The 5,734-nt window shown below is 50.4% G+C and overlaps 1 pseudogene; it reads right to left on the bottom strand.

Moving 5' to 3' along the window:
• Positions 1 to 718: 718 nt before the first annotated feature.
• On the bottom strand, positions 719 to 885 carry LOC129696789 (U2 spliceosomal RNA; annotated as a pseudogene).
• Between the last annotated feature and the right edge of the window lie 4,849 nt (positions 886 to 5,734).

Here is a 5,734-nt window from a genome sequence, read left to right as displayed (position 1 = left end):
TGCTGTGTTAGGATCATGGGACGCTGTATTACCAGGCTCTGGCCCATCAGGGTCCTGCCTACTCTTTTTTAGAGTTAGAGATCTCTAGGGTCCCGCACGGGGTACCCATGTGGGGCTTAACTGCTGCCCACTTGTCTTTTGTTCTGCGGACCCCTCTTGCAAGTCAACCCAGAACTGACCCACAGTGCTCCCCTCTGATGGGGTAGAAGCACTGTGCAGCCCTCAAAGAGGTACTGCTGTGGGTTTATCACGTTGGAGCAAGGCTCTATACACCGCTTCTTCCCGCTCCAGCCCTCTCGGGCGCTGGTTGCCGGCGGTTTTATGCAAAGTCGGACCCTCTGAGTCCACTACCTTGTTTGATTTGTGTCTAGCCTTACCGCTCGGCCGCATGGATCTGGCCGGTGCGGGGCCGACATCGGGCACAGCTGATCCCACTACGGTTGATCCAAGTGCCGCTGGCTGCTGCTGGCTGCCCGCTGTTCCACGGTCCTCCTTCTCCAGCTTAGTCCTTCCTTCCGTGGAGTGGATATGGCCGGTGTGGAGGATAACTGGCACAGCTGATTCCATCTATTCCTTTAACCCGGCTTCAACGCTCTCAGCACTCCTGGCTGCTCCTTTATCTTAGACCCCTGGGACCGACCCCCGTACTGACGGTACTGGCCCCTTGTGGTCGTTGCAGCCGGTCAACCCCACTCTAATGCCCTCAATTCTGGACACTCCTACTTATATGGTCCTTAGATAAGGGACATATAAGATATTAAACTGATAATAACAGCTACTATAGTTTTTATTTAATATATGGTCCCTAGATAAGGGACGTATCAGATATTAAACTGATAAGAACAGATACTACACTTGATCTTAGCCAAAAAGCCGAGAAGCGATTACTGTAACTAAAAAGCCCGCTGGGACCGACCCTGGTACTCACATTACTGGTCCCTTGTGGTAGATTGCAGCCAGTCAACTGCACTGCAAAGTCCTTGGCCTCGGCGCTGGCCGTTACTGCTGCTGCTGAGAAATGAATTTTCTCACCGTGCTGGAGCGAAGTTGGGCACAGGTGTTTTCCCTCTCCGGGAATCGATGTGCCCCTGTTGCTCCTACCGCTGCCGGTGCTCCTGCCGCTGCCAGTGCTCTCCTGCCGGCTCCGCGGTCCTCCCGCTGGCTTTCTGCAGCTTACATGGACCCAGTCCATGTCTGCACCTAAAGGTAAGTGGAAGGAAACGCAGAGTCTCCTACCTGCTGTTCCCGACTTTTCATTCTCCCGCTGGTGAAAGTTGTTCCCTTCGCGTCGGGTTCGAGCCGCTCGGACCGACCCCGGTGTTTACGGGGCTGGTCCTACTCCGCTAATTTAAAAATGCCAGAGCCCTAATCCAACCCACTGTTTTGTGGGTTTTTGGCTCTGTTTATCCCTCCACCCCGTATGGGGTGAAGTTGGCACTCGCTCCCGTTATGGGAGACAGTGGTGCCGACTTCCGTTGCTGGCTGACTGCTGCTGTAGAAACGGCAGCTCGTCAGCCTTCCTGGAAAGAATAAGAAACGGTAAGGAATTGTCTTACCTGTTCCACAGCCCCAGGCCCATGTAGCGTCGGTCTTTGGGGCTGTGTCGGCTCCGGAGTGCTCCCACGTCGTTCCCTGTGTGTCGGGTTCGAGCCGCTCGGACCGACCCCGGAGTTCACGGCCCTGGTCCTTCGCGGCAGTTCCGCAGCCGGTAAAACCCGGCTGTACCTATGGACCCCTTGGACCAACCCCGGTGCTTACCTTTAGAAGAAGGTTTTGAGCCCGGACGTCCAGTTCCTACTCCATAGTGCCGCTGCACTCGCTGAGCGTTTCCAGCTCTGCTGTGTACCCCAGGTACTTACAGCGCTGGTCCCTGCTCTCTGTCCTGCTGCCTCCGCGCTGGCCGCTAGCGACTGCTCCCAAGCCAGTCTCGCTTGAGACCGGCATACGGGACCTCTTTGCTTTGCTTCCCGCCCGGCCGAGAAGTGAATTTTGCCGGTGCGGGAGCAAAGTCGGGCACAGGTTGTTCCCCTCCAGGGAAACTCGTGCTGTTGCTGCTGCCGGCTGCTCGCACTCCACGGGTCTCCCCGCCAGCTTTCCGCAGCCTCCTAAAAGGTAAGTAGAAAAAAGGAACGCAGAGTCTCTTACCTGCTGTTCCCGACTTTCAAATTCTCCCGCTTGGGGAACGTCGTTCCCCCCTGTTTGACTCGTTGCAATGTGTGTAGCGATATGACACGCATGCGTGGAAGCGGGCTTCTTCACGAAGTCACTCACGTGACTCCGAAGTAAAATCAGATCCTTATGACTGGAGCTGAAGTGCAACATCCACTTGATGAGGGAATATGAGTTCCCTGTATACTCTTCACCATCAGAGTCACCACGAATCCTCAGCCTCCTTCCTCCAAGGGGTAAAAATAGCATAATGCAACCCTGAACCGGGAATTGCTCTGCAGTCCTCTGACTGAAACCATCTGTTGCAGACGTCAATGTGCGCAACACACTCTCTTCGACCAGCCACTCAATCAGGAATTCTGCTATTGAGAGCCTACAGATTATTATATATTTTTATTTTCTATTCACAAGCTGAACTACAGGCCAGATAAAAAATGCTACATGCCAGAGCAGCTTCCTGCTGGTAGCTACCTATCCCAGAGAGGATGGCAATGATGTTTCCAATGAGCTGGCAACTCTACTAGCTGAGCTGAAAGTATTAAGCATGTGTTGAGGGAAACCTCAAACTACCTCACTCTACTGAGCAGCCTGATAACCTCAATCACAGATGTTGAGGCAGTGCTTCCCTGGACAATATGTTCCATATGTCCAGCCAGTTCCAAGTTGGTCTACCCTGAACCACGGTAGCCAAACTGTTCCTAATTGGAACTTACTGAGGTTGCTATGCAAGGCACCCTGCCAATGTCTCTGCATCAACCTGCTCTTCTCCAGCCACAGTGAAAGGTACTAGAGACCATGCTGCCACTAAATCGAAACCCTGGGTGACACACTGCTCCATTTTAGTGTTTAACAGAGGTTAGTAAAGAGACCTTACATGCCAGCGTCTCTGAGCCCAGGTCAACCCCCTTGTTGGAGCTTCAGCGAAGTTCCATTGCAAACCATGTCTGACCATATCTTCACCCCCACGCTTGCCAAACAGCTCTTCCCCAGAGCTCAAAAGCGACATTGCTGTGCAAGACACGCCTGCCAGCATTTCTGAGCCCAATGGACAGACTGCTTTTTTGGCCTACAGCCTCTTTGGAGCCTTGCTGGACCTTTACTGTGCAGGTCACGCTACCATTTACTCCCAGCCTAGTTTGACAGGCCACTCCTTCAGTCCCTTCTGCTCCTTCAGAGCCTTAGCAGAGCTCACTGAACAGGCCGCGCCTGCCATTACTTCGAGCCTGCCTCGACAGACTGCTCCTGCGGGCCTTCTGCCTTTTCTTGAGCCTTTGCTGGAGCTGTCTGTACAGATTTCTGCCAGTTTCTCCCAACTTTGATCGACAGGCTGCTCCTTTGGCCAGTTGCTCCTTCGGAGCCTCAGCAGGACTCACTGGACAGATCACGCCCGCCATTACTGCAAGTCTGGTTCAACAGGCTGCTCTTGCGGGCCAGCTAGTGACTCCCGACTGCTCCTTCCCAGAGCTGCAACGGCGCTTCCTGCCCCTTGTATACAGGGGTGAAAACCCGCCAGAATACTGGAGCTTTATCCACATAGGATTGTACTCCACCCCCGCAACCGCTTTAAATTCCTCCTGCAAGTCTTCACCGTGCTACATAAGTCCTCTTTGAAGAGATACCATGCAGGCTGCATGTTACTAGCCCTGTAAAAATGAGCCATTTTGGGAATTATCTCATGCCTTATAACATTTTTGCGAAGGCAGTAGCCCCAACTGTGTATTAAAGAGAAGTGTTAATGCAGCTTTCTGCACTTCTGAGAGTTGAGACCCATCTACTGACTTTGCCAAAGGCCGTAATGACTCCAGTGAGCAGTTTTTGGACTGGCTGAAATCATTCTTTGCCTACATATCATCACTGAGATATTGCAACTGATGAAATTGACTTATGGAACATCCAAATGTCTGGCAGTTAACTGGACCGGCATATTTCCCAGCCAAATCCAGCATGTTCCCCTCCTTAGCTAATGAGAAGTTAAATCCCTGATGCTCTCAGCCAGATCATCCTCCAGTGAATCTCCTATCCCCAAAGGGATGGCAAATATGTGACAAGAGCCGGTAGCTCCTTCATATGATTAAAATTAAGCATATCCCACATTAGTTCAAGGGATTCGAATTCATTATCGATATCCACATGGTTGGAGTCACCGATGTAATAATCTCCAACACTCCCCTCTTCTGAGCAGGAAATATTATAATGCAACCCTGAGCCAGGTGTTGCTTCCCTTCTTCTGAGCGGGAGATATTATAATGCAACCCTGAACCAGGTGTTACTTTCACAGGCATCTGACGGGTGCAGCCTGTAAGTGTCTCCTGAACCAGGAGCATGTTTCCTTTTTTTTTCTCTTTTCTTTTAAATATCTATTTGTTTATTTAGGCGTGCATCCATTTATCTTTATTTATTTATTTATTTATGTGTTTGCCTGTTTATTTATCTATTTATTAATTTATTTATTTATTACTCACTAGACAGGTTGCGCCTGCTAGTGACTCCGACTCCGGCCTTGCTCCCTTCTGGAGCCTCAACGGAGTCGTTTAGGGGAGGAATATAATGCAACCCTGAACCAGTGTTGCTTCCTCAGGCCTCTGGCTGCCTCCCTTCCGGAGCTCCCAAGGAGATGACTGAACAGGCGTCACCCGTCAGATGCTCCAAACAGCTGCCTGCTCCCGTGGAGCCCCAAAAAAGGCGACTGTCCGACCACAACTTCAATAGCGGTAGCTGCACAGGCCATGTCCATCAACTTTTTGCGTTTGACCACCCTCCATGGTGGTAGCTGTGTGATCGCTTCTCGAGTAGTTGCACTGGCCACGGCCATCAGCTTATCCAAGCCCGCTACACCTAATTAACGGAGCAGCGAGCCGTTCCTGGAATTAAAAAATTCCTTACCCGCCGGAGCAGTTTCGAACTGCTCGGAATCCCGCACTATGCTTCAACGTATTGATGCATATGCGGGCTGGCGGGCTCTTCATGTAGTCACTCACGTGACTTCGATATTAAAATAATAAATAATACTATGTTGTCAACCTGTTTTCTTTACTATTATAAATAATTGGCCATTGTTTGTGTAAAATTAAATATTGAGAGCATAAAAAATGCTGTTGCACTACAAATAGTCAATAACATGTGGGAAAAAGTTAGCAATGATTGATAATAACAATGGAAATTAAACTAAGGGGTTTCTGCCGACTTACAATTAACAGATCTTCGTCACATCAAGTTTAAGATTTCAGTGGACGTTCATGATCTTTATCACAAGGGATCTGCAGAAACATCTCACAAGATGGCACGGTGGTACAGCGGTAGCGATGCTGCGTTACAGCACTTGCAGCGCCAGAGAACAGAGGCGGATCCCAACTACGTGCTTTCTGTATGAAGGTTGTACGTTCTCCCCGTGACCTGCATGAATTTTCTCCGAGATCTTCAGTTTCCTCCCTCACTCCAAAGCTTTGAAGGTTAATGGGTTTGTTATAAATTTAAATTGTCCCTAGTGTGTGTCGGAAAGTGTTATGGCTAGATCTCACGGTGCGACCTGATGCAAGATCTCTCCCGAGTGAAGTGGTCGCGGTCC

Source organism: Leucoraja erinacea, chromosome 4 (genome assembly GCF_028641065.1).
Source record: "Leucoraja erinacea ecotype New England chromosome 4, Leri_hhj_1, whole genome shotgun sequence".
In the NCBI taxonomy this organism is placed as follows: Eukaryota; Metazoa; Chordata; class Chondrichthyes; order Rajiformes; family Rajidae; genus Leucoraja; species Leucoraja erinaceus.
This window is presented reverse-complemented; position numbering and strand designations above follow the sequence as displayed.